A 27,136-nucleotide genomic window follows, 5' to 3' on the forward strand; every position below is an offset into this window, starting at 1 on the left:
CCAGTCTCAGACCCTTTCCCTTCCACTGTGCTGGCATTAGGTCCTTTCTGGCTTTCTTGTGCTTCAGCTTTAGTCTTATCTTCCTCCAAACTGGAGTCTAAAGCAGGCTCACCCTTTTTGCCTTCCATCGTGATGGCACCAATGTCATGCAGTACTTCATGCACTGACTTATAAGGATCTTCCAGGAACATGTGACTGGAATCTGACTTGCCATATTCAGCAAGATCCTTCCGATCCACAGGGGTGTTGGTGTTGTCATGGGTGTCCACACCGAAAGATCCTCTCCCTACATATACACAAAGATGAAAGAGAAGATTAGATCATAAATTCAACTGATATTATAAGCATGTAGTGTCCAACACAAACACCCCACTTACTCTTCAATAATGACCTCCCTGAAATCCACGCCTTTGCCTTCGAAGGGATTGCAGTGTTGCAAAGTGCCTTCACCCACGTATCTTCCATTCTCAATACACCTGCAAAACACAGTGGATGGTATTGATGCAACCACGTAAGAAGCCTCCGAAGCCTCCCCACAAGAAACACAAGAACCAAACACATGAATTGTGTTTTCAGGGTCCACAACATGAGGCCTTGGAGTCAACGTGTGAGTCATCCCTCTCTTCACATCAGCAGAGAGCTTACTTACAAACTCGTACTGGTCTTGGGTTTCCAGGGACTCGTTGTAGAGCCTGGCATACTCTCTCTGCAAAACAGAATGCTCTCGTAATTTACTTACCAAAACAACCAAGATGCATGGAAGAACACATGCAATAGAAAAAAATTATTGAAAGAGTACCAAAATCCCGGGGAGGTCACCTAATAAAAATGTAACCTATCACGTGAGTTCAATAGAAGGGTATTTAAAGTTCTTGAAACTTACAGAAATATATATACAAAAGGGAATTATTTTTTCAAATTTGAAAAAACGTTACAGATTTTAAAAAAAAGGGTACATTATATTCTTAACAAAATTTACAAATAAGGGGTTTTACAAACATGTCTTGAACGCACGTGATATTGTAGTTTTATACATAGTGAACCCCCCGAGACCAAAATAGCACAAAACAGTACCCAACATGCACCAAAACAGTATCAAAATTGATTGCTAGCAAGGAATAATACATGCAGTACCAAAATATTATTGCAACAGTTACAAAATAGAACCAAGACAGTACCAAATCAAACAATTAGCAAAGAAAACATTATTAGAAGAAAATACCAATTTAGTATCAACGTACTAGAAATACCTAAAGTACCAAAAGTTTCAACAGTACCAGAGCAGTTTCAAGCACCAAAAGTACCCAAGTCATACTCAACATTACAGTATAGGACAGTAACTAGAAAGTACCAAAATAAGTAATCAGACTACCCAAAGAGCAGATAAATACCCAGAGTACCAAGGATTGTGCCACATAGCACCCAAGGAAAATCTGTAAACTATATGAGTACCAAATTTCTCAAGGCAGTGCCAAAATGGTCAAAGAGAGAACCAAATAAAATAAATAAGCACAAATGGTTACAAGGAAAGTACCAAAAGTACCAAAATAGGTTGACGTACCAAATGTTTCAACAGTACCAAATCAGTATCAAGCACCAAAAGTACCCAAGTCATACTCACCATTACAGTATAAGACTGTAACTAGAAAGTACCATAATAAGTAATCAAACTACCCAATGAACAGATAAGCACCTAGAGTACCAAAGATTGTGCCACATAGCACCCAAGGAAAATTTGTAGACTATATGAGTACCAAAAATTCTCAAGGCAGTACCAAAATGGTCAAAGAGAGAACCAAATAAAATAAAGAAGCACAAAAGGTTACAAGGGAAGTACCAAAAGTACCAAAATAGGTTGAAGTACCAAATGTTTCAAGAGCACCAAAGCAGTATCAAGCACCAAAAGTACCCAAGTCAAACTCAACATTACAATATAAGACTATAACTAGAAAGTTCCAAAATAAGTAATAAGAGTACCCAATGAACAGAAAAGCACCCAAAGTACCAAAGATTGTGCCACATAGCACCCAAGACAATATCTGTAAACTATATGAGTACCAAAATTCTCAAGCCAATACCAAAATGATCGAAGAGAGAACCAATTAAAATAGCTAAGCACGAAAAGGTTACAAGGGAAGTACGAACATAGCAGTTAGTGTTCGATTAAATACCCAAATGAGTTTAAAAAGTACCAAAACAGTCCAAAAATAAGCAAACCACTTTCAAATTTTTTTTGGAAAGTACCAAGACATTTAAAGAAGATACCAAAGCACTAAGCAACATGTACCATAGCAGTCCCAAAATAGAATTGAAAAAGACCAAATGATCAGAAAAGCACTAAAAGTACCATGGATTGTGCCATTATAGAATCCAAAACAAAACAAATAGTACAGTGTAAGACTCAAAAATTAGAAACAAGGAAGTATCAATATAGTACCAAGTAGTTCAAATGAGTACCAAATGAAATAAAGCAGCAACATAACGTACTAAGGTTCAAGTTCCACCACTGCCCTTAGTGTTAAATAAAAGTACCAAAATAGTTAGAGAGAGTACCAAACCAATCCAAGATATTACTAAAACCCATAAAAATGTCAGCAAATAAACCAGTCAAGAAGTGAAACATGCCAAATCACCAAACCTTGTGCAGAATAAAAAATTTCAACAATCGTACACAATGCAATAAGCCAAAAATACAATACCTCCTGCTGTTCAACCTCAGCTTGGAGCTTCTTGATATTTTTGGAAACCCCGTGCCGTCATAACAAGTGCCAACTTGCTCCCAGCTCAGCCTCCACCTCTTCGATCTCTTCATCACGGATAGGGATTTGCTGCTGCAGCACACCAATGTGCGCCTCTAGGGTATCAATATCTGTAAAGAATGAGGATGCAAGATAGCTACACAAGACAAGCACAAAGCACACAGAGATGGAAAGCTTCTTCTTCTTCTTCACAAAAAGAAAGTACAAAATGACTAAGTGCTAAAGCTGAAAAGTAGCACATATGTACATGCGGTCACTAAGTGTGAACTCGCTAGAAGCGTACTAGGCTGGCACTATAAGTGTAGTCCAGCTGTAGAATCACTCACAGAGATCCTCCGTGTCGGTCACCTAACGCGCCAGTGAGTAAATGCCGTAAGGGGCCAAGACCCGTAGTGGATGCCAGCTCAAGGTGTAGAGCTCGACATCTCAACACTCCCCCTCGAGCTCTGCATGTCGCAGAGTCCAAGCATAGTCCGAAAACGTCGAAGCTTCTCAGCTCCGAGGGCCTTGGTAAAGATATCCGCTATCTGCTCCTCTGTGCTGACGTAGACCAAGTCGATGTCACCCGCCAACACTCGCTCTCGAACGTAGTGGTAATGGACCTCTATGTGTTTGGTCCTAGCATGGAACACTAGGTTCCTAGCCAACTGCATGCTGCTGAGGTTGTCACAATGAATGACAATCTGCTGGTCCACTTGCACTCCCAAGTCCTCAAGTAATGTGCGTAGCCAAGCTACCTCGCACGCCGCAACTGTTGCACCTCTGTACTCGACCTCTATGCTCGATAAAGCAACCGTAGGCTGCTTTTTGCTGCTCCAAGTAACAGCAGCACTCCCAAAAGAGAACATGAATCCACTCGTAGATCTCCTATCAACAATGCTACCTGCCCAATCTGCATCTGTATACCCATACAATGCTAATGGTGCATTTGCTGCATAGAACAATGCGTAGTCAAGAGTCCCTTGCACATCCAAATGTGGCTTCCTCGGAAGCTGCATGAATTGACTCTCCAAGCCTACTGTGTAGCTCAAGTCTGGCCTTGTGATAGTCAAGTAGATTAGACTACCCACCATCTTCCTGTACATATTGACATCCTCAACAACATCACCCTTCTCTGCACTCAGCTTTGCATTCACATCCAAGGGAATGGAAATCGGCTTACAATCAGCCATACCATACTTTGACAACATGTCCAAAGCATATTGTCTCTGTGACAGCCATACACCCTCTGGAGTCCTGATCAACTCAATGCCAAGAAAGTAGCGCAACTCGCCCAAATCTTTCATTTCAAACTCCTGTTTGAGAAGACCCTTCACATGGTCAATCTCCATAGCATTGTCACCAACAATAATAAGGTCATCTACATATATGGTAATGACCACAATCCCCACATCACTCTCACGTACATAGAGTGAATGATCAGCATGAGCTCTCCTAAAACCAATACTGACAAGATACTTGGCAATCCTGTCATGCCATGCTCTAGAGCCCTGCTTCAAACCATACAAAGCTTTGAGAAGTCTGCATACATAATCTGGGTAACCTGGATCGACATAACCAGGTGGCTGATCCATATACACTTCCTCTTGCAACTCACCATTCAAGAAGGCATTCTTTACATCCATTTGATGCATAATCCATCCTCTAGATGCAGCCACTGCTATGACAGCTCTCACAGTCGTCATCTTTGCCACTGGAGCAAAGGTCTCCTCATAGTCTATGCCATACGTCTGTGCATAACCCTTTGCGACCAGCCTTGCCTTGTGACGCTCAATGTTACCATCAACCTTATGCTTGGTTTTATACACCCATTTACAGCCAATAGCTTTCTTGCCACTTGGCAATGGCACCAACTCCCATGTGTCATTTGCTTCCAATGCATCCATCTCTTCATTCATTGCATCATCCCAATGCACATTTCCAACTGCATCCTCAAAACATGTGGGCTCCACATCCTGTATCACCTTAGCCATGTAGGCTTGGTGATGCGCTAGATACCCATCATAAGTCAATTTCTGAACTGGATTTCTGACTCTATTAGATCTGCGCGGTCCTTGGTCACTCCTTTGCCCTCTAGCATCTTCTTGTACTTTCGTTACACCAGGTGTCCTGACAGCCGGAATTCCAAATTCCTCATCAAGACTTTGTTCAGAACCATCTGAATCCATGTCTACATGTGAAAAACCTGATGATGCATCAACCATAAAGGGAGGTTCATCAACCTTTTCCTTTCCTTTTCGTGATACATTCCCTATACCTGTTGGTGGAGTAACCTGCGTACGTAGTCTACCATTCCATGGTTTCTCAACAGATCCACGAGAAGAGGACTCTTGTGGTCCACTCAAAACCTGTGACTGTGGCCTCACATTTTGTACAACCACATCATCTTTTACATCAGCCCCAATGGTGCCATGTGCATTACTGTACCAGCTGCTCATCTCATCAAAGACTACATCTCTGCTCACTCGTAATTCTCGTGTAGTAGGATTGTAGCACCTGTACCCCTTTTGTTCAAGGGAATATCCCACAAGAATACATTTCTCTGCTTTAGGATCCAATTTCCTACGCAACTCATCTGGTACATGCACGTAAGCTATGCAGCCAAACACTTTCAAGTGTGCCAAATCAGGCTTTGTACCTGTAAACTTTTCCTCAGGTGTTACATCATGCACCGCAGCTGTAGGTGTCCTGTTCATAACGTACACAGCTGTATTTACAGCTTCAGCCCAGAAATGATGAGGCATGTTCTTCTCATTCATCAATGCACGTGCAACCTCTGCAATGTGCCTGTTTTTCCTTTCTGCGACCTCATTCTGCTGTGGAGTATATCTGCATGTAAACTGCCTGTGTATACCATGCATTCGCAGAAAATCTGAAAAATCATTGGAGAAGTACTCTCCCCCTCCATCTGACCTCAATGTCTTGATTTGCATATCTGTCTCCTTCTCAATCATGACTTTGAAGTCTTGAAAGTGACCAAACACTTCACTTTTGTTACGCATGAAGTAGACCCATACTTTCCTTGTATGGTCATCAATGAAAGAGACATAATACCTACAACCATGTATACTTGCAGTATCGGTTGGACCCCAAACATCTGTGTGCACCACCTCAAGTGGCCTTTTACATACATTGCGCTCATGTGGAAATGAGCCCTTTGACTGTTTTCCAAACTGGCATGCTGCACACACTTTATGCATACCATCCACCTTGAATTTGGGCAAACCTTTTACAATCTGTTTTGTTTGTATGCTGCGCAATCTCTGCTCATTGACATGGCCAATGCGTTTGTGCAAAATGTCAACATCAGCCACAACACTTGTGCCCTGTGCAAATAATGCAGCTTTTACCTCAGGCATGTCTACATTCAGCGTAAACATTATGCCCACACATTTGCCCTCTGTGATCAGCTTACAGCCATTCTGGAAATCTTCTACATAACAGCCATTTGGATTGAAGCGAACCTGCAAACCCTGCTCAACCATTTGTCCAACATAAACAAGATTCTTTGTAATGTTTGGGACATGAAGTACATCTGCTAAGTACTTTGATTTCCCACTCTTCGTATTTAGAGGTATGTCCCCTACATGAGCAATGGGGTGAGCTGTGTCATCTCCTGTCTGCACATAGCCTGACACATCTGGTTTGCGCATATCTCTAAACCACTCTCCACGAGACGTCATGTGATTAGAGGCACCTGAATTCACATACCAAACATCATCTTGGGTGGAATTCTCTGCAGTCATTGTATTCATTACATGCTGCATAACAAACATGCGCTCGTTTTTGCTGTCATCTGCATCTCTGCTAGTAGATGCATAGTTGCCCTGTTCTCTCTTTCTACTTGCTTTTCCCTTTGGACAGTCACGTGACATGTGACCTCTTTCACCACAAGTCCAACATTCTCTACTATCTGGAGTATGTTGTTGCCTGCTTGATCCTGCACCACGACCTCTTTGACTCCCCCTGCCTTGAGACTGGTTTCCCCTGCCACGTGTATTGTTTTGATTTGATTGACCTTCCAGAAATTGGCCCCTGCAACCCCTTGGGCCTCGACCACGACCTCTACCTCTACCTCTGTTGAAGTTAGAATAGAAGGCCTGTTCAGAATTATTTCTACCATGAGAAGAAGATGTGTCAAGGTTCTTCTCCTCAAGAATAAGCATAGAAATCAAATCTTGGAACACGGGGATGTCGTCTCTTGTATTCATGGAAGACCTAAAATGTACATACTCATCTCCTAGACCATCCAAGCATGCACGGACAATGTCATCGTCTTCTACTGAGACTTTAATAGATCCAAGAGCCTCAATGATACTCTTGATCTTCAAGGCATAATCATTGATTGAGAGGTTGTTCCTCTTAACCTGATTTAGCTCCGACTTTAGTTGAAGCTTCCTGGCCTTGGTGTTCACCTCAAACACTCTGCCTAAGTTTCTCCATGCAATGGCGGGGGTTTCAGCATCCTGTAGATAGCCCATCCTGCCATCTGTGATGCTCATAGACAGCCAATACATCACTTTGCTCTGGCCTTGTTGCCAGTCCCTCAAAGCTTTCCTTTGTTCTGCTGTAGCATTTGCCTCGGGAATCTCTGGTTCCTTTTCATTGTCTCCTTCTACATAGTCCCAATAACCTTTTCCTTTTAGAAAATTTTTTATTCTGAACTTCCATGCAGGGTAGTTATTTTTCTCAAGCTTCTCAGTAACAATCTGACTGAAACCGTCAGACATCTTGAAGCACTAAGACAAAATAGCTGCAATCTGCAAAAACTTGCAAATCTGCTGAACCTGTTATCGTGGTTCCTGTAACGCTTTCTACACTCAACGAGTGTCCACAATCAAGAGTTTCACAACCACTGTACTTGTACAGTAAATCTCTGTATACTGCACTTTGGAGACCTGTTCAGAAACTTGTGCGAAAAACCCCTAAAATTTTTTTCGCTATGCGAGGCGCCTTCGGCATCTGGTCATGGATTGCGAACGAAGGGATTGTGATGCTCTTGCTCTCTTAGCCTCTCTTGCCTGCACCAGGCTCTGATACCATGTAAAGAATGAGGATGCAAGATAGCTACACAAGACAAGCACAAAGCACACAGAGATGGAAAGCTTCTTCTTCTTCTTCACAGAAAAGAGAGTACAAAATGACTAAGTGCTAAAGCTGAAAAGTAGCACATATGTACATGCGGTCACTAAGTGTGAACTCGCTAGAAGCGTACTAGGCTGGCACTATAAGTGTAGTCCAGCTGTAGAATCACTGGCAGAGATCCTCCGTGTCAGTCACCTAACGCGCCAGTGAGTAAATGCCGTAAGCGGCCAAGACCCGTAGTGGATGCCAGCTCAAGGTGTAGAGCTCGACATCTCAACAATATCATCCATCAAAATTTTTTCCACGCCCTCTTTACCCTCATATACCAAGCTGGTCCTTGTTTGCTTGAATAGAGGCCTTCAGGTCTGTTAGTTTTGATGACCCTGGATGTGACACCTGCTTTTGGAGTCTTTGGAGTAATGCCTCTAAGTCAGGTAGATAGTCATCCACCACTGCCCCTCTGACACCTTGCTCTGGTTCTGTGCAGATGTTGCTGCCACTTTGAGTCACGCGGGCCTTCTTAACTGACTACGAGATAGTTCTAGGGGAGGAAGCATTTTGCTTCCTCCATGTCTCAACTTTACAGTCAAGACCGCCAGTCCTAAATGATATCATCTGCAACACTCCTTCCCCAAACCGGGCCCATGCTATTCTATGCCCTGTTGGGTCTTTTCTCGCTGCATCCCCAAACCCTTAGCAAATTTGGTGGTCAGTTCACTGCATGAAGGGGGTCCCTGATAAACTTTGGAGAATAGAAATTTGCAGTCATCCACCAGATGTGGCTACAAATGATTTAAATAAATTTTGCTATTCTTTTGGAACTTGTACTTGAAAACAGATAACCACTGCTCGGATGGCAAGTCCTCATCAGTCAGGTCCTTAGGGAGTTTTCCTTCTAGACTAAGGCCATAATCCTCATGCAAGTCCTCTATTGTATAACAGAACCTGGTTTGTTGAGGGTACTCCTCCATTTTATTCTTACCTGAAATGTCAAACAAATCAGAAATTATTGTGAAACAAATCCAAAGTACCACATTTGTTACTGTACATATAATAACTAATAACTAATGTGTTTACAACATGATTTATCCATACTCTATTTCCACGAAACTTCAACAATCGTTTGCAATAACTTCAGTTTTAATCCTTAGCATATGATATACAAAGCTCTAACATAAAGCAGGGAAACTATAGATGTAAGGTCCCTCCCTAAACCCTAGAGCCATTCAAAAATTTTCAACCTAGAAAATAATTTAGAAAAAGAAAGACCAAGAAAGAAGTCATGCGGACAACGAGACTTTACTCCATAATAAAAATACAAGGATATTTCTGATAAGAAATTACATCATCCCTATATTTTTCCTTTAAGATTAAGATTATTTTATATTTCTTTGTCAAAAATCCATGTGGGAACTGATCTAGATCGAGAACTAGGAAAAAGGGACTAACTTAATTGAAAGGTAAAGTTAAGAGATAAGAAGTAAGAAGAAAATTGGGGTCCAATAGCATTTGAGAAGAGAAATGGGGTCCCATAGCATTTGAGAAGAGAAATAGGATCCAATAGCATTTGAGAAGAGAATTTGGGGTCCAATAGGAATTGAGAAGAGAATTGGAGTCCAATAGGAATTGAGAGGAGAATTCCACCCACCATTTCCTATATAAACACCCCCTCTCCTTTATATTTTGACACACATATTGCTAAGCTACTTGCATACTTTCCATGCTCAAGACTATGCTTAAGTAACTCAAGGTTTCCATTAAACCTTGCTTTTGCTCACTCCCTCTCTTGAAGGCCAAACCCTCAACCCTCTCCCTCTCCCGAAGGCCAAACCCTTGAGGGTTTTGTGAAGAAGCTTCTCTCTCCAACCTCTTCACCATAAATCCCTTTTTCCTTCTTCCTTGAGCCTCACATCTCTTCAAGAAGGACTTCAACCCCACTTGCCTCTTGTTTACAGGAGGTAACCATCATTTCTAGTAGGATTAATTATTCCATGTGTTTTTAATACTAAGAAGGTTTATGTGCATCATTTTAGGTTTAACCTTTAATGGTAACGTTCGAATTAGGATTAAGTATTAATGGTAGTTAAGCATCATTAAATTACACTTCAAAGGTAGATTTGCACTTGTAAGCTAAGCTTTAATGGTAACTTTGCATTAAAATGTAAGCTTTAGTGGTTACCTTGCATTTTTAGGTTTTAGGCTTTAATGGAGACCTTGCAATTAGGGCTAAGTGATAAGAGTATCTACGCATCATAACGTTAAGCTTCAAAGGTAGATTTGCACTTGTAAGCTAAGCTTTAATGGTAACTTTGCACTTAGATGTAAGCTTTAGTGATTACCTTGCATTTTTAGGTTTTAAGCTTTAATGGAAACCTTGCAATTAGGGTTAAGTGATAAGAGTATCTACGTATCATAAAGTTAAGCTTCAAAGGTAGATTTGCTCTTGTAAGCTAAACTTTAATGGTAACTTTGCACTTAGATGTAATCTTTAGTGATTACCTTGCATTTTTAGGTTTTTTAAAGCTTTAATGGAAATCTTGCAATTAGGGTTTAGTGATAAGAGTATCTACACATCATAAAGTTAAGCTTCAAAGGAGATTTTCACTCGTAAGCTAAGCTTTAATGGTAACTTTGCACTTAGATGTAATCTTTAGTGATTACCTTGCATTTTTAGGTTTTAAGCTTTAATGGAAACCTTGCAATTAGGGTTAAGTGATAAGAGTATGTACGCATCATAAAGTTAATCTTCAAAGGTCGATTTGCTCTCGTAAGTTAAGCTTTAATGGTGACTTTGCACTTAGATGTAAGCTTTAGTGATTACCTTACATTTTTAGGTTTAAGCTTTAATGGAAACCTTGCAATTAGGGTCAAGTGATAAGAGTATCTATGCATCATAAAATTAAGCAACAAAGGTAGATTTACTCTTGTAAGCCAAGCTTTAATGGTAACTTTGCATTTAGGTGTAAGCTTTAGTGACTACCTTGCATTTTTAGGTTTAAGCTTTAATGGAAACCTCGCAAATAGGTTAAGTGCTAAGAGTATCAATACATCATTAACACTAGGTTGGTAACCTAACAGGACATAAAAGTGTCCTTTCAGGGTTTTGAAAAAAACCTCCAAAACCATAGTAGATCCACTCATTTTGTAAAATCCTTTCATGAGGTTATAGTTCAAGGCCTACTACACATGGAAAAAATAAGAGACTTGTAAAATTTTTCATGTTTTGGTCACACCAAGCCTCCAAAGTTGATGGACCAATACATTTTCGTCAAAACAGTCATTTCTCACGTTTTTTTGTATAAAAATAAGATTAGGGATTTTTGTAGGACTTGAGATAAATTCCCTTGTTAACTTCAATGGGTTGGTGATCAGAACATATGATTGCTTATCACTCACTATTTTTTGTTTTGCCAAAAGAAATAGGTACAAAAAAGTTGAATTTTTACCATTCTGCAAACCTATCATCAAAGTTTCTATAGCCACGCTGAATAAAAATAATATATGCATGTTTTCTTAGTTCCCTATTGTCCTTTAGGTTCATAAGGAGCCATGGAGAATGTCAAAAGAATAATACATCTCTTACCAAGTGGAATCTTGGGGACAAAGATGAAGTGCTAAATACAGCAAACATGAAAAAACTGGGTTCAACATTATGAGTTGTAGAATCCCATAGAAACTATTGAATATCTAGCCAAATTTGATCCTCATGACTAGATATGGTTACTACCTACAAAATGCATATAGTTGTCACAAGAAACTAGCAATATTGAAAAAGCTATACTTGATATACTAGAATGTTTTGTTTTCTTCTATAATTGAAAAAATCAACCATCGTTGTGTACTATGCAAAATAGGGTATTAGGTGCCCAAAAACTCAAGGAATATTAGCTTTATGTTACAATATGGGACATAGAAAATCAAAACTACATTTGGATATCATGAAAGCCACCAAAAAAATCATAGAAGAGCTAAAATTGGCTAAAAAATAGGATTTGACAATTTTTGTAATTTGGTCATAACTTAGAACTTTAACATTTATTTCTCCCTAGAAGCATCAGGACATGTTGAGGACTACTAAAGATAGTTCTCTAGCATTATAGACCTCACAAACATGAATTCTAGAGTGGTATAGTTGCAAAAAGTTGAAAAAAGCCAAAAACAGGACCCGTTTTTTCACACAGTTTAGGTTGTGAAATGTTGTGCAAGGACAAGACTAAGGATGGAATTGATATTCCAAAAAAATATCAAGTTTTTTTCAGATCATGAGACAACCTTCTAGATAGATAGCACCTCAAAATCCATTTTAAAACTCTTGACATAATTCAAGGAAAATGGTCACTTAACAAGACATAAAAGTGTCCCAAGACATAAAAGTGTCCCATTACCAACCTAGTGTTAAGTTAAGTTTCAAAGGTAGATTTTCACTCTTAAGCTAAGCATTGCACTTAGGTGTAAGATTTAGTGACTACCTTGTATTTTAGGTTTAAGCTTTAATGGAAAGCTCGAAAACTCTTAAATTATAGGATAACCTTCTAGCTTCCTAAAATGGAAAGCTAGGTACCATAAGAAAAGAGTAGTTGTCTAAGCTCGATAGAAGTAGTTTAATTTTTGGTATTGAAGAGTATTTATGAAGTTTTCAATTTCAAGCTTGTTTGCAAATACGGGATGGGGGAGATAGGGGATAACTTTGCGGAATTGATCTTCGTGTTGTTTGAACCGAAAACTCTACAAGCTTCCATGGAGATGCCCCATGGATGGCAAAGGATTGCAAAAACCTGGGAACGATAAAAACGGGGATTGAGCTTAAAAAGTTGGCATTTTCGAAGAGACATTAACATCAAATGCCTATGGCAAAAAACTCGCTTGTATTTTCTAAATAAACTTGGCTGGTAGATAATTAATGAAAGTAGGAATTAAGGTTGATAAATGAATGAACTTGGAAATTACCAACTAGGAGTTAAAAGGAATCTCGAGAGGTGATAGGGATAGCCCATTGCAAAACATAGATATAACTAAGAGTTTTGAAGATTGTCTGGAAATGACCGGGAACCAAGATGGATATTCTTGGGGTCAATTTGATTGAAAGGCAGGCCCATTGAGAGGATTCTCTTGGGGAACTTGTCGGAGATTGGCCCTTTTCGGTTAGGGTAGAGTAACCGGCAAGTTGTTATACCTAGGTCATTCATGCCCGAGGGATAAGGGATGAATGGGTTTGTTTTATTTTTGCCCGGTAAGGTGAATTACCCGCGGTATCTTATTGGAAATTGGCCATAATCCGGGTATGGCCTGATGCCAATGGTTGGATGAGAAGGTTATACTCTGGGAGGATGATGTAAAAAGGATGTAAATTTAATTAAGGAAATTTTTTCGACATGGTTGCTTAAAAAGGAACTGGAAAGGCTATGAATATAGGGGCTATCCTGTGTATCTGTCACTACATGGTGCTATAACTCTCGAAATAAAATGCTTAGGAAGGAATGATTAAATTACTTGATGAACCTTTCCCAAACACTTAATTCTGGGAAATATTGTGAAGGTGACTCCATTTTGATGGTTTATAACCGATTATCTTGGCCTGAATGGGGAGGTGAGATGAATTGGTTGAAACTAAATGTGTTGAATTATTAGTTAGGAAACTAGCTACAAGTTAATTATAGTAGATAAAGAAAAGGAAATGAATTCAAAAGTTTATTAATAAAGATCTGGTGGGAACAACTAGATGAATTTTCCTGAACGACGGTATGCAACAGATTGCATACTTCTTGTTGTTTGATGATGTCTGATAGACTACTGTACTCTTCCTAATTTTGTAGTACTTAAGTACTACCTCGGGAATGGAATTTCATGAAATGGTTCGGTGGGTGGGAGGAGCCAAAGGGTCAGATGGCTGGATGTTGATTTAAAATTTTTATGTTTAATGCTAAGACTACGTGGGATAAAAATGGGTAATCGGGGACGAGCGAGACCAGGTAGGATTGCAAGATCCCTCTTTTTAGGGGAAAGTGATAAATGTCGTGCCTGCTTGTCAGGAAAAAGGGGTTATCACCATGAGCCAAGGGAGAACAAGAAAGCAAGAGCAGATCCTCAAGTTAAAGATCAAGAGAATCAAGACTAAGGACCACGATTCTGGGTGCGGAAAGCTTTCAAGGACAGATTGATTATGAGAAACGGATAGAATCATTGAATGAAGGGATGTACCCCCTTGGGTTGTCAATCGAGATAGGCCGGAGTCCTGTCTGAGTGTCGATCCCAAGTGGGAGGGATACCTACAGATAGATCTACTTCATTCCCTGGAACAGTCTGGAGGACTGAGGGAGCTAAGTAGGGTCGAGTCTGGGTATGGCCCTCAAATTGGGTTGGCGTTCGAGATAGGACGGAGTCCTGTTTGAGTGTTGGTTCAAAGTGGGAGGGATACCTGTAGATAGATCTACGTCATTCCCTGGAACGGTCTGGAGGACTGAGGGAGGTGAGTAGGGTCGAGTCTTGGTATGGCTCTCACAAGTGGTATCAGAGGCTAATTTTGAATCTTGGACCTTGGAATTTTGGATTTGAGATTAATGCATGAGAGAAAAACAACTCTGTCTAGCACCCAAATTTCAATTATATTACAAAATGAAGTCTTGATGTTTCCAATAATTATTCAAAATTTTTCAAGTTGGCTTGGGATCTGCCAGAAGAAATTCAGCGGATTATCTATGAGAGGATGGAAGCAGCTACGCTAGAGTGAAAGCTCGCTATGCTGGAATATTTTAGGGTGCTCTTACTTCCAAGAAGCTATACTTGTCCCTGGGATGTAAGCAAGTGAGAAGTGTGAGTAAATCTGGAAATGAATGATATCGAAATTTGTGAAAGAATAGGTAATGCACTTGTGCAAAGACGCATGGAAGTGGCATAAATGAATGAAGACGCATGCACTTGTGTGAAGACACATGAAAGTGGCATGGATGAAACTTTTACTGAGCTTTACTTGTCATTCTCCCTTAAGCTTAGTAATAAGGAGCAAGATTGGGTAAAGTAGCTGCCACATGAAGAATTAATTTTTCGGACATTTTTGGAAGATAATTTTGATTAGTAATGAAGAAATCCAAGAAGGTCTTGTGATTAGCCATAGATAAAGCTATAAGTATATATAGCAAGATTCATTTTGAAATTACTGATGGCTTAGAATATTCAAGAAGAAGAAGTTTATAGAATAGTCCTGAAAGAATGGGGATAGCGTAACCAGAGAACATGTTAGTCATGTTGAGACACCTTATCAAACTTTTCTCTCCTAAGGAAAGTGCCATTTCTACTAAGAAATGGAGAACATGTGGATCGAATTGAGTTACATGTTTAACCCTATGGGGACGCATACAAGTATTGAATAATTTACGGATTCCAATGATGAGAGAAAGATGGGATTGGAACCAAAGAGGTATAGTATGGTCCAATCTTATTTCCATATTTTGAAAGTAAATTTCTACTTATAACATCTAATTTTCCTCATGAAAAGATGTTTATTTATCCAAGCTAGAATTCTGTCTCAGAATTGTGTTAGTCTCTCTTGCTAAATAAGAATATGATATTGCAGATAGTAACCATGCCACCCTGTCGAAAGATGAGAGAACGAGTTTCTCCTACTGTTGTGCCGATAATTGGCCCTGAAAGACCTAAAAAACTTTCAGAGCAAGTTTCACTTGAAGTTCCAGTAACCTTTATACCTAAAACCACCACTGTTGATGCTACTCCGTACCTAGCCTCAACTTATTCCAAGATAGATCTCAGGTCATGTTACTACCAGGTTAGGATCAAGGAGGGATACATTCCCAAGATCGACTTCAACACCAAGTTTTGGTGTTACAATCTTACAGTTAGGCCTTTTGGCCAACCCCTGCTATCTTTAATCGCGTGGGAACAGATCTCTTCCCAAAGAGGTTAGAGGTATTTGTTTTGGTCTTCGCGGATGACATTTGGTTTATTCAGAAGCCAAGAAGATCGTAGACAATATCTATGATAATGTCTTAGAAAGCCATTGAACCTGTTTTGAAGCTTCCAAATTTTAGATAAGGTGTTTGAATTTCCAGTAGCGGATGTCATGTCCCCTATAAATAGGAGGGATTCTACAGCAAGAAGTTTACCCCGTAGCCTATGAATTTTGAAGGTTTAGGATCCTATCCCACACATGTTGTAACCACTCCTCTTTTAGGATTACTATCCCTTTGCGATATGTAAGCTTGTGATACTGTATTTTTTTGGAAAAATAAGATCAATCCAACCTTCTACTTTCAAGTTATAGCAACTAAAGAGAAGCAATTGTGGCACATGACGATTTGAGAAGTACTAATCAAGTGGAAGGGCTATCCTGTTGAATATTCTTCCTGGGAGGACTGTGACCAACTAATTACCAATTTCCAAGTTTTGGAGGATGATCCCATGTAATTCATCTTTTGGAATCAAATCAATATCTCCCTTTTGTCCAAACCCTTTATCATATTTTGGTTGGTTCTTTGGAACAACTTAGAATTATTCTTCAAGATATAGATGACACTTTTGATATAATTTTTATGTGGATGAAATCAATCGTCATATTTTGGAATTCAAGTATCTCTAGTCATTCAATTCTTTTGAGATTCAAATTGTCTATGGTGTTTTAAAACTTTAATTGTTATGATACGTGAAATATCTGATTACCAAGTGAAAGATGAGACAGTAAGCTATAGACAAAAGAGAAAAAAGGGATGAAGGAAATAAAATTGGATACACACGGGAGGAGATATTGTAAGATTTAATTGAAAGATCACTATGAAATCCTTTAACTGTCAAGAACATGGTATTAGCTGGATGATATTAATAGTGAAATGAGTCAACGCTTAAAACGAAAAAAGTTAAAGTCTAGGTAAGAATGGTAAGATTTTTACAAAGCATATTGAGACTAGATAGAGAGCGAAGTGAAGAAATGATCTTCAAACCTCACAAGAGAAACACAATCCGATCACACCAAAGGAAAAATACCTAATTGAGTAAGATCACACTGAGTATTTAAAGTAACCCCGAGTCATTAAGACTTCTTTGTGATTAAGGCTTTTGAGACAGCGCTAAAAATAGGTCCATACTATCTCCATTGTCCTTAAATCTAAATACCCTAAAGTTACTGACCGTCTTCGATCCTAAGTATACCAAAGATTGAGTCTGTCTACTCTCTAAAGCATGTCCCGAGCTGAGGACAACTCTTTCTTTCTGTTGGGAAGTTTGTAAGGTCCCTCCCTAAACCCTAGAGCCATTCAAAAATTTTCAACCTAGAAAATAATTTAGAAAACGCAAGACCAAGAAAGAAGTCATGCAAACAACGAGACTTTACTCCAGAATAAAAAGACAAGGATATTTCAGATAAGAAATTTCGTCATCCCTATATTTTTCCTTTAAGATTAAGATTATTTTATATTTCTTTGTCAAAAAGCCGCGTGGGAACTGATCTAGATCGAGAACTAGGAAAAAGGGACTAACTTAATTGAAAGGTAAAGTTAAGAGATAAGAACTAAGAAGAAAATTGGGGTCCAATAGCATTTGAGAAGAGAAATGGGGTCCAATAGCATTTGAGAAGAGAGATAGGGTCCAATAGCATTTGAGAACAGAATTTGGGGTCCAATAGGAATTGAGAAGAGAATTGGGATCCAATAGGAATTGAGAAGAGAATTCCACCCACCATTTCCTATATAAAAACCCCCTCTCCTTTGTATTTTGACACACATATTGCTAGGTTACTTGCATACTTGCCATGCTCAAGACTATGCTTAAGTAACTCAAGGTTTCCATTAAACCTTTCTCTTGCTCTCTCCCTCTCTTGAAGGCCAAACCCTCAACCCTCTCCCTCTCCTGAATACCAAACCCTTGAGGGTTTTGTGAAGAAGCTTCTCTCTCCAACCTCTTCACCATAAATCCCTTTTTCCTTCTTCCTTGAACCTCACATATCTTCAAGAAGGACTTCAACCCCACTTGCCTGTTGTTTCGAGGAGGTAACCTTCATTTCTAGTAGGATTAATTATTCCATGTGTTTTTAATACTAAGAAGGTTTATGTGCATCATTTTAGGTTTAACCTTTAATGGTAACGTTCGAATTAGGATTAAGTATTAATGGTAGTTAAGCATCATTAAATTACACTTCAAAGGTAGATTTGCACTCGTAAGCTAAGCTTTAATGGTAACTTTGCATTTAAATGTAAGCTTTAGTGGTTACCTTGTATTTTTAGGGTTTAAGCTTTAATGGAAACCTTGCAATTAGGGTTAAGTGATAAGAGTATCTACGCATCATAAAGTTAAGCTTCAAAGGTAGATCTACACTTGTAAGCTAAACTTTAATGGTAACTTTGCACTTAGATATAAGCTTTACTGATTACCTTGCATTTTTACGTTTTAAGCTTCAATGAAAACCTTGCAATTAGGGTTAAGTGATAAGAGTATCTACGTATCATAAAGTTAAGCTTCAAAGGTAGATTTGCTCTCGTAAACTAAGATTTAATAGTAACTTTGCACTTAGATGTAAGCTTTAGTGATTACCTTGCATTTTTAGGTTTTAAGCTTTAATGGAAACCTTGCAAATAGGGTTTAGTGATAAGAGTATCTACGCATCATAAAGTTAAGCTTCAAAGGTAGATTTTCTCTCGTAATTTAAGCTTTAATGGTGACTTTGCACTTAGATGTAAGCTTTAGTGATTACCTTGCATTTTTAGGTTTAAGCTTTAATGGAAACCTTGCAATTAGGATCAAGTGATAAGAGTATCTATGCATCATATTAAGTTGCAAAGGTAGATTTTCTATCGCAAGCTAAGCTTTATTTGTAACTTTGCACTTAGGTGTAAGCTTTAGTGACTACCTTGCATTTTTAGGTTTAAGCTTTTATGGAAACCTCGTAAATAGGTTAAGTGCTAAGAGTATCTATACATCATTAAGTTAAGCTTCAAAGGTAGATTTGCACTCTTAAGCTAAGCATTGCACTTAAGTGTAAGCTTTAGTGACTACCTTGTATTTTAGGTTTAAGTTTTAATGGAAAGCTCGAAAACTCTTAAATTATAGGATGACCTTCTATCTTCCTAAAATGGAAAGCTAGGTACCATAAGAAAAGAGTAGTTGTCTAAGCTCGATATAAGTAGTTTAATTTTTGGTATTGAAGAGTATTTCTGAAGTTTTCAATTTCAAGCTTGTTTGCAAATACGGGATGGGGGAGATAGGGGATAACTTTGCGGAATTGATCTTCGTGTTGTTTGAACCGAAAACTCTACAAGCTTCCATGGAGATGCCCCATGGATGGCAAAGGATTGCAAAAACTTGGGAACGATAAAAACAGGGATTGAGCTTAAAAAGTTGGCATTTCCGAAGAGACATTAACATCAAATGCCTATGGCAAAAAACTCGCTTGTATTTTCTAAATAAACTTGGCTGGTAGATAATTAATGAAAGTAGGAATTAAGGTTGATAAATGAATAAACTTGGAAATTACCAAATAGGAGTTAAAAGGAATCTCGAGAGGTGATAGGGATAGCCCATTGCAAAACATAGATATAACTAAGAGTTTTGAAGATTGTCTGGAAATGACCGGGAACCAAGATGGATCTTCTTGGGGTCAATTTGATTGAAAGGCAGGCCCATTGAGAGGATTCTCTTGGGGAACTTGTCGGAGATTGGCCCTTTTCGGTTAGGGTAGCGTAACCGGCAAGTTGTTATACCTAGGTCATTCATGCCCGAGGGATAAGGGATGAATGGGTTTGTTTTATTTTTGCCCGGTAAGGTGAATTACCCACGGTATCTTATTGGAAATTGGACATAATCCGGGTGTGGCCTGATGCCAATGGTTGGATGAGAAGGTTATACTCTGGGAGGATGATGTAAATTTAATTAAGGAAATTTTTTTGACATGGTTGCTTAAAAAGGAACTGGAAAGGCTAGGAATATAGGGGCTATCCTGTGCATCTATCACCAGATGGTGCTATAACTCTCGAAATAAAATGCTTAGGAAGGAATGAATAAATTACTTGATGAACCTTTCCCAAACACTTAATTCTGGGAAATATTGTGAAGGTGATTCCATTTTGATGGTTTGTAACCGATTATCTTGGCCTGAATGGGGAGGTAAGATGAATTGGTTGAAACTAAATGTGTTGCATGATTAGTTAGGAAACTAGCTACAAGTTAATTATAGTAGATAAAGAAAATGAAATGAATTCAAAATTTTCTAAATAAAGATCGGGTGGGAACAACCAGATGAATTTTCCTGAACGAGGGTATGCAACAGATTGCATACTTCTTGTTGTTTGATGATGTCTGATAGACTACTGTACTCTTCCTGATTTTGTAGTACTTAAGTACTACCTCGGGAATGGAATTTCATGAAATGGTTCGGTGGGTGGGAGGATCCAAAGGGTCAGATGGATGGATGTTGATTTATATTTTTTATGTTTAATGCTAAGACTACGTGGGATAAAAATGGGTAATCGGGGACGAGCGAGACCAGGTAGGATTGCAAGATCCCTCTTTTTAGGGGAAAGTGATAACTGTCGTGCCTGCTTGTCAGGAAAAAGGGGTTATCACCATGAACCAAGGGAGAACAAGAAAGCAAGAGAAGATCCTCAAGTTAAAGATCAAGAGAATCAAGACTAAGGACCACGATTCTGGGTGCGGAAAGCTTTCAAGGACAGATTGATTATGAGAAATGGATAGAATCATTGAATGAAGGGATGTACCCCCTTGGGTTGGCAATCGAGATAGGTCGGAGTCCTGTCTGAGTGTCAATCCCAAGTGGGAGGGATACCTGCAGATAGATCTACGTCATTCCCTAGAACAGTGTGGACGCTGAGTAGGGTCGAGTCTGGGTATGGCCCTCAAATTGGGTTGGCGTTCGAGATAGGCCGGAGTCCTGTTTGAGTGTCAGTTCCAAGTGGTAGGGATACCTGTAGATAGATCTACGTCATTCCCTGGAATGGTCTGGAGGACTGAGGGAGGTGAGTAGGGTCGAGTCTGGGTATGGCCCTCACAATAGAATCATGTACATTGTCTCAGCTAAACCTTTCTATCCACAAACATTGAAGCTCCACAACCACTTTTCTAGAATATCCTAGAAAAATACACTTAATACTATAAAGCAAGCTGGATAATTAGCATGGTCCAAGTCAATTTTCTAATTTTTCTCTCATATGCATATGTATTACAAATGCGATGCTCCAAGGTATCAAATTTTACACTAAACATTTACATTCAAAATTTTACACCATCTAATTAACACAAGCCTGATTCCAATGAATAGCTTACCACGTCTTGACTTGTTGGCAGATTTTGATTCATCCTCATCGACACGGTGTGAGGTCCGTTCGGAGTCGATTTCAAAAGACTTGAGCTGTTTTTCACTAGCCCTTGTGTTGGGACTGTTTTTGTTCTCCAGATTTGTTTGTTTAGAGGCGGGGTTGGAAGAACCTTTGTTGTTGCTTCTCCCATGGGTGGGCATTCCCTCCTTGGATTTCCCTTTTTGTTTGCATGTTGAAGGTGATGCTCTGCTTGCAGCAGCTCCCTTGGCCTTTGGGGTCCTCATGGTGGAAGAACTCACACGATAGCAGCTCTACTACAATGATGAGAGAGAGAGAGAGAAGCTCTGCTACGAGTCTGAGGGGGGAGAGAGAGAGCCCTAGCGCTGGCAGAAAGTGCTCAATTCAAATGGACGCAGCTCGGACCACTAAATCCACTAATTACACCACTACTCTCACACGGGCTGGCCCATTGGGAAACTGCACAACTCGTATTTTTGAGATACAATTATAGCTAAAAAATACAAATTGGGACTTTTTTGTACCACCATCCTTTGCTTTCAGCCCCATGCTATCAGAGTAGAGATATGACTATTCAATAGAGCGACCTTGGACAGGTTGTGGATTTTCAAACCACATATGGCCAAAACCTGTATAACACAATAGCTAGTACGTTGGACAAGTGATTGTCCTCTGCCCAAACCATACATGGTAGTAAATAAGGTAGCTACACTCCATTCACACAATGACCTTCAAACAATAGTGGTAGCTTCTTTCAATAGAGCTAGCTTGGATAGGTGGTGAAATTTCAAATCACCTTAGGATAGAACCTCAATAACACAATGGATAGTAGGTTGGACAAGTGTTAGACCTCTACCCGAAACCATCCACGCTATTAGAGTATAGATAGGACTATTTAATAGATCTAGCTTGGACAGATGGTGGACCTTCAAACCACCTTGGGCTAAAACCTCCAAAACACAATGGGTTGGACAAGTGATGGACCTCTGTCCCAAACCCTTCATGATAGTAAACATAGTAGCTAGACTCCATTCACATTTTAACCTTCAAACAATATTCATAGATTCTTTCAATAGGGCTAGCTTGGAAAGGTGGTGGATCTTCAAACAAACCTGGGCTAAAACCTCTACAACACAATGGTTAGTAGGTTGGAAAAGTGGTGGACATCTGTCCCAAACCATCAATGGAACATAATATAAGATCTACTTCATTGACACATTGACCTTCAAAAAATAGAGATAGATTTTTTCAATAGATCTAGCTTGGACAAATGGTGGACCTTCAAACCACCTTGGGATAAAACCTCAATAACACAATGAATAGTACATTGGAAAAGTGCTGGACCTCTACCCCAAACCATCCATGTTATCAGAATAGTACATTGGATAGCTTGGACATGTGATGGACCTTCAAACCACCATGGGTTAAAATCTCCATAACACAATGGTTAGTAGGTTGGACAAGTGGTGGACCTCTACCCAAAACCATCCACGTGATCAAACTAGAGATAGGACTTTTCAATAGAGATAGCTTGGATAGGTGGTGGACCTTCAAAGAACCTTGGGCTAAAACCTCAATTACACAATAGATAGTAGGTTGGACAAGTGTTGGACCTCTGTCCCAAACCATCCATGTTAATAAAAAAAGTAGCTACACTCCATTCACATATTGACCTTGAAACAATAGAGATAGCATCTTTCAAAGGAGCTAGCTTGGACATGTGGTGGACCGTCAAACAATCTTGGGCTAAAACCTCCATAACACAATGGATAGTAGGTTCGACAAGTCGTGGAGCTTTCCCACAAACCATCCATGGTAGTAAACAAAGTAGCTCCACTCCATTCACACACTGACTTTGAAACAATAGAGATAGACTTGTTCAATAGATCTAGCTTGGATAGGTGGTGGACCTTCAAACCAACCTGGGCTAAAACCTCCAGAACACAATTGATAGTTGGTTAGAGAAGTGGTGGACCTCTGTCCCAAACCATCCATAGTAGTAAGCCTAGTAGCTACACTCCATTCGCACATTTACCTTCAAACAATAGAGGTAGGAATTTTCAAAAGAGCTAGCTTGGATAGGTGGTGGACCGTCAAACCACCTTGGGCTAAAACCATGATAACACAAATGGTTAGTAGGTTGGACAAGTGGTGGATCTCTACCCCAAACCATCCATGGTAGTAAACAATATAGCTACACTCCATTCACACATTGAACTTCAATCAATAGAGATAGCTTCTTTCAATAGATCTAGCTTGGATAGGTGGTGGATCTTCAAACCGCCTTGGGATAAAACCTCCATAACACAATCGATAGTAGGTTGGTGGACAAGAGTTGGACCTCTAGCAGAAACCATCCACGCTATTAGAGTAGAGATAGGACTATTCAATAGAGAAAGCTTGGACAGGTTGTGGACCTTCAAATCATATAGGGCTAAAACCTGCATAACACAATGGCTAGTAGGTTGGACAAGTGATGGTTCTCTGCCCAAACCATCCATGGTAGTAAACAAGGTAGCTACATGTTAGGAAATAAGACGTAGCTAAATAGATAATTGAGTAGATTACTTAATGTAGAGAGACAAATTTACATACACGAGATTATAGAGTAGAGAGAGAGAGAGAGAGAGTACACACGATGTACGTAGTTCACCCAATGTGGGCTACGTCCACGGGAAAGCAGCCACTCAATGTCTTTAGTACTTCAAAACAAGAAGTAGTTTACAAAAGGATTATACTCTTAATGGAGCTCCTGCCTTGCTTCACTCTCACCACCTCACCCTCACCCTGTTGCATCAACTTCACACTCTATAAATGTGTGTAGAAATGGCCTCATTTTATAGGCCAAAAGGGCTTTCATCTCTCATGAGAGGCAGCCATGTGTAGCTGCCATTGTGTAGATAAGTCCAAATCGAACCCTCCAATCCGCCCATGTGTGGCCCCCCTAAAGTTGCCCCTGATTTTTGGCCGTGAAAATTTTGGTTTCCGGCGAGTGATTTTTCTTTACGCACAATGGTTTCTCCTCATAATGGGGGCTTTACAAATGTGCGCTTTTACCACAGAAAATTACAAGGGTAAATCAGGCTCCATACTTAACAATCTCCCACTTGGAGACTGATCTCCAAACCAAACCTGTGACTGCTTTCCATTATGGCTTCTTATCCTTGAATTCCGGTTGAAGATGAGCAAAAGCTCAACTTCTCCTTGTTGACCACCGTTGTAAACATGTCTGCAGGATTTTCACTTGTATGCACCTTTCCTAGCTTTAGTTGTCCCTCTTCCAAAAGAGTGTGTATGAAGTGATATCTCACCTCAATGTGCTTTGTCCTTGAATGAAAGGCTGAGTTCTTTGCAAGATGGATAGCGCTTTGGCTATCACTGTACAAGACACAATTGGTTTGTTTGAATCCAAGCTCTTCTAAGAATCTGTGGAGCCACATAATTTCTTTGCTTGCTACATACTCTGCTTCCGTGGTAGAAAGTGAAACCACTTTCTGCAGCTTTGAAGCCCAGATTACTGCTGTGCCTCCAACTGTGAACACATAGCCAGTAGTGCTCCTTTGAGTATCTTTGTCACTTGCCATATCTGCATCAGCATACCCTTCTAGAAAAATATCAGTTCCTCCAAAATACAGAGCATTTGTTGTTGTCCCTTTTAGATACCTAAGTATCCACTTCACAGCTTGCAAATTCTCTTTACCTGGGATGTCCATGAACCTACTCACAACTCCCATTGCATGTGCAATGTCTGGCCTTGTCCAGACCATAGCATACATTAGAGAACCTACCGCTGCAGCATATGGAACTTTAGACATATAGGCTATCTCCTCTTGTGTCTTTGGACACATATCCTTCGTTAGTTTAAAATGACCAACCAAAGGTGTAGAAACTGGTTTTGCATTTTGCATTGCAAACCTTTCTGGTACCTTCTTGATGTAATCTTGTTGAGATAGCTTTAGTGTCTTCTTCGTCCTATCCCTTGATATTTTCATACCAAGTATCCCTTTGCAGCACCTAAATCTTTCATTGAAAAAGATTTAGACAGCTCTCTTTTAGGCCTTTGATGTCCTGCATGTTAGCACTTGCAATCAACATGTCATCAACATACAACATTAGTATGATGAATTTCCCATCTCCCAAATTCTTCGTGTAAATGCAATGATCCGAGTTGCATCTTGTGAATCCATGATCCAACATCCATCGATCAAACTTCAAGTACCATTGTCTTGATGCTTGATTTAAACCATACAATCTCTTCTTTAATCTTCAAATCATTTTCTCCTTACCTTTTACTTCATACCCCTTTTGTTGAAGCATGTAGATTTCCTCCTCTAAGTCACCGTGAGGGAATGCCGTATTTACATCCATTTGCTCGAGATTTAGATCATGAGCAACCACAAGGCTTAAGACAAGCCTAACTGAGTTCATTTTTACAACAGGAGAAAATATTTCATCGAAGTCAATACCTTTATTTTGAGAAAACCCTTTTACCACAAGCCTAGACTTGTACCTTTTCTTCCCACCTTCTTCTTCCTTCAGCTTGCACACCCATTTGTTTTGAAGTGCCTGCTTACCTTTAGGAAACTCAACCAACTCCCATGTCTGGTTGCGATGTAGTGAGTCCATCTCCACTTTCATGCTCTTCGTCCATTCTTCATTGGATTCATGTTGCATAGCTTCTTCGTATGGTTCTGGCTCTCCAGAATCTGAGATCAAGAGATGGTTGAAGGAAGGAACAAACCTTTCTGGAGGTCTACTTGCTCTTGTAGATCTTCGGGGAATAGGTTGAGGCTCCTCATTTGGTTGACGTTGTTGCACATTGTCACCATTTGCAGTCCTTGAGTCTTCACGGTCCTCAAGCTCCATATACTCATCACCTGTTTCTTTTGTTTGTTTTCTTTTCAAGTAATCTTTGTACATATTTTGTTCGTTAAAAATTACATCCCTACTCCTTAAGATTTTACCATCTTCAGGATTCCATAGGCGATACCCAAAGTCACCTTCTCCATAGCCAATGAAGAAACACTTTTTGGACTTTGCATCTAGCTTTGATCTTAGGCTTCTATCTATGTGCATGAAAGCCTCACACCCAAACACTTTGAGAAATGCAAAATTCACCGGATTACCTGTCCATGCCTCTTCTAGAACTCCCCCATCCAATGCCGTTGAGGGTGACGGATTGATTAAGTACACAGACGTACTTACAGCTTCTTCCCAAAGCTCAAGTGGTAGGTCTGCATGTAGCCGCATGCCTCGTGCTCGCTCCATGATTGTCTTGTTTATCCTTTCCGAAATCCCATTTTGTTGAGGTGTCCTTGGGGTTGTCCTTTGCCTCCAAATTCCATTGCTAGCACAAAAGCTTTCGAAAGCTTGGCTGCAATATTCACCTCCATTGTCGGATCTGAGGCATTTAACCTTGGTACCTGTTTCATTCTACACAAAGGCTTTCCACCTTTGAAATATGGAAAATACATCGGATTTATTCTTCATGACATAAACCCATGTTTTTCTAGTCGCATTGTCTATGAATGTTACATAGTACAATGAGTCACCAAGTGATGGTGTACTTGCAGGACCCCAAACATCAGAATGAATCAACTCAAGTTTTTTTATTTTTTCTTTCATTTCCTGATTTTTGAAATTTTACCCTCTTTTGTTTACCATAAACACAATCTTCACAGAACTCTAAGTCCACTTCTTTCAAACCTGGCAGAAGCTTCTTTGTTTGAAGGATTTGCATTCCTTTGGCACTCATATGCCCAAGCCGGTAGTGCCACACCGCACTATCAACTTCTGTAGTTGCTGCACAAGCTGAAGGTTGTTGTGACCTTCATCATCCAATTGTCCTGTAGAGATCAAGTTTTTCCGAAGAGAAGGAACATGCCTAACATCTTTAAGCTTCCATTCATTTCCGTTAGTAGTTTTCACAGAAACTGTACCTTTACCGACAATCTCACAAGCTTCATCATCTCCCAAGTATACATACCCAAAATTACCTTTGGT

This window comes from Adiantum capillus-veneris, chromosome 25, assembly GCF_014529385.1.
Source record: "Adiantum capillus-veneris isolate H3 chromosome 25, ASM1452938v2, whole genome shotgun sequence".
NCBI lineage: Eukaryota > Viridiplantae > Streptophyta > Polypodiopsida > Polypodiales > Pteridaceae > Adiantum > Adiantum capillus-veneris.